Source organism: Styela clava, chromosome 13 (assembly GCF_964204865.1).
Source record: "Styela clava chromosome 13, kaStyClav1.hap1.2, whole genome shotgun sequence".
NCBI classification, from domain to species: domain Eukaryota; kingdom Metazoa; phylum Chordata; class Ascidiacea; order Stolidobranchia; family Styelidae; genus Styela; species Styela clava.
Genome location: NC_135262.1, coordinates 1,517,411 through 1,520,682, shown reverse-complemented (window position 1 = coordinate 1,520,682; position 3,272 = coordinate 1,517,411). Strand labels below are relative to the sequence as shown.

At 35.3% G+C, this 3,272-nt stretch overlaps 1 long non-coding RNA gene across 1 annotated transcript; it reads left to right on the top strand.

The window, feature by feature from the left end:
- Window positions 1-379: 379 nt before the first annotated feature.
- Window positions 380-1,651, top strand: LOC144431435 (uncharacterized). Its single transcript, XR_013480003.1, has 2 exons — window positions 380-523; window positions 828-1,651. It is a non-coding gene; the product is annotated as an uncharacterized LOC144431435 (long non-coding RNA).
- Window positions 1,652-3,272: the final 1,621 nt, after the last annotated feature.

The following is a 3,272-nucleotide window of genomic DNA, read 5'->3' as shown; positions in this document are numbered from 1 at the left end:
TAGGAGAGGTTTAATGCAGGACCACCAACAGATCATGCATTCAATTATTTTACCATCAATATATTTTCTGGATTTTATTCTATAGATAAAACATACTTGAATGTGATATTTTTATGACAAAATTTTTGCTAATAAACAACTTATTCTGTGATTTTTAAAAATAACTTATGTTTTATTTCAAGGTGCTCAACGTGTCAAAAGTTATTTTCCAGCGTGGCATCTTTGGCTCAACATATTCACAATCAAGGTAATATTTACATAATTATAGACTCCTACATAAATTCCATGATTACTAATACAACTTCCACAACTCAAAATAAAACATGAAGAGCGGATTTTTTCAAATACCATCGGATAAATCTGTCAAATATTGAGAGATATTGGTGTGGGGAAAATTGTAGTGGAAGATCATTGCAACCACGGTCCCTATTCTACAAAATGTGGTTCCAGGTTTACTATACCCTCCAGTCTGTCGGAAAATTATTTGATAGATTCACAGCCAAAGGAATGGATAAAACAAAAGGTGCGGTGCTTAATATTTGTCTGGATTTGAGTATGTTTAGATACCATAATTTGACGGACCATATGACTTACTGGCAAAAATTTCTTAATTGGGTTTTTATTCGTACATAAGGCTATAAACGCAACTGTTTTCGAAGCAATATTGGTTTTGAATGTAGGCAATAAAGCACTACCTGATTCATACATTGTGCGCATGCGCACCGGCTTAACAGGCGCTTGATCGATTTTAATTTCAAGTATTGACATTCATGGTAATCAATAATGCGATATCCTAATATTACACCCCTGTTCCCTATGTTTTCCAGATTTACTGGATTCAAGTTCTATCATACTGAATGACGATGAGGTCCATATAATCCAATACATTGCTGGATCCGGAAGACTGCAAAAGAATTCAGTCAATATTTAATCCCGGACCGGACTGTTTGATAACTGACTCTATGATTGCAGTAATGCAGGAAACAGAATATGGGCGCTTAACCGTACCATTGCCCAGTGTCCAAGCTGCTCGAAATTGAATTATATTAAACTATGCTCATGAAGGTGTTATAGCCACAGTTTTCGAAAATTTTAATATAGAATCATTTGGTATCGCCCAAAACGATACTAGCATGCTGGACATCTTGGAAAAATTATGTAAGTTCTACCTAAAAACAAGGTGCCATCAAACAGCCAGAATCGTCATTACCAGAATTTATCCCTACGAAAACTGCTTAAAAAATAACATGCTCTTTTCACTTTATTTTGCAAGGTAGTGCGCCAGTTTTATTTTTATTACTTTAGCAGTAATTAAAAGTAATCTATTCCTCATAACAAAATGTTCATTGCATGGAATGTAGTATATTTCATGACAATAGGCAATGTGAGTTGCATAATAAAAATACAGCATATCTAGAACTGTTTGAGTTGTCCCAGCGACAGATGATTTCCAGTTGTGTATTTCTGGAATGAAAATTAATTATTTTCAAGCCAAATCAGTCTCTCATCAATGCTATAGAATGTCTGGAGCATTTTTTCAGGCGCTCCCGTAGTATCCTGGTACACATATTACGGAAGCACCCTTTTTTATATCCAAAATTTGGCCAAGTATTCATAATATCAAACCATTTATCCATAGACCATGCTGACCAAGAGCAGTCTTAGATAGCATCTGGGCTGCATATTTGAGTGACACACACTTTTAGGTAGTTTTCAAGTGGGATTCCGTCAATTTGCAGGAGCCGAACTCTTCAGATGAAAAGGATGGTACTGCAGGAAAATGGTCATCTTTTTTTTAATAGGCGAATTCCACCAGCGTGACTCGCAAACACATTATTGCGTACTGTTTTGAGTAAATGATATGATCAGGACCATTGATACATGTATATGGGAAAGTTAACTTCAAATTATTTAACTCATGGAACATTTTACGGTTTGCACTAAGTCCATCATTCTTGGAGTTCTCCAACACTTTCCCAGAAATGCTAGCGAGATGGTCTGAGCGGATAACGTCAAGGGCTTTGTAAACTTCCCAATCAAACCATGTGTGCAGGAATTTTTTCTCTGCTTTCTTGACTCTCCCAAGTCAACAAAGCCAACCATCATATCTTTTTTTGAATTGTAGACAATATTTTCTTTGACTAAAAAGATGAAAAGATAGGTTTATCTTCAAATATTGTCTTGAATCGACTAAGTTATGTCAAATTACACACAACGTACCAGATTTGTTCAATTTCGCACATTAAATTTGTTTACTAATAATAATTGTACAATTATAAATTTGGGCACTCCTCAACTAATTTTGTTCGCCTACTTTACATCAATTTGTGTAAAGGAACTGAAACTTATGGACAGGTGTATGTATATTAAATTGGCTATCAGTCCCTGAGCTCGTAATAGAAGTGAAACAAGGAAAATCTTCAAAACACTGTTCCCATCTTTACTTTTCTCAGATGATATAAATATTTCACAATTCAGTGATCTAAAATAATAATAAGAACATTTCTTAATATTGCTTAAAGGAAGTGCCCACATAGCAGTGTTGTTAAGTCATTCGCAGGACTGTTAGTGGAAGTAAAAATAGAAGGTACTACACTCAGACAAACGAGCTGAACAAGGTAATAACATGATGATATCAACACCAGTGGTGACGAATTCTTGAAACAGATGATTAGAAAAATATGTAATACCTTAAAGCAAGCAATCTAAGCTGTGGAGGCCCTGGTTTTTGAATTAGATCTCGAAAAGGACACTTCAAAATGTTGACTTGTTGTAGAACTGGAATTACTGCTGCCAGTTATCCCCTCACAAATGATCGATGTTCAAATAATATGCAGGTTATTTGATAAAGTTGTTTCCTTCCTATCAATATTATTTAGGACTTCCGATGTTACACTAGTCCAGCCATGATAAATTGCACTGATCTCCAACTCTGAATCAATTTTTATAGCTAACTTGATTGCTCTGCAGCTGATTAGGGCTTGAGAATATACAGCTGATTAGGGCTTTTTTGGAGAAGATCTATTCAAAGTTGGCGTTCATCTTGGGTATTGCACCAATTTAAAGACGCGACTGTGAGGCTTTGTCGAATATTCCTCTCTTTTTATATAAAATTACAATCTTGAACTTACTCTTTTGAATGCCATTTTCTTCCAAGTGCCCTTCACAAATTTTTACTCGTCACGTTAATACAGGTGTTTAATATCAGAATCAGCCTGCAGACCAATCCCCCTTTTTTCAAGTTAGTCTGCCCATATGGATTTTTCATCGGA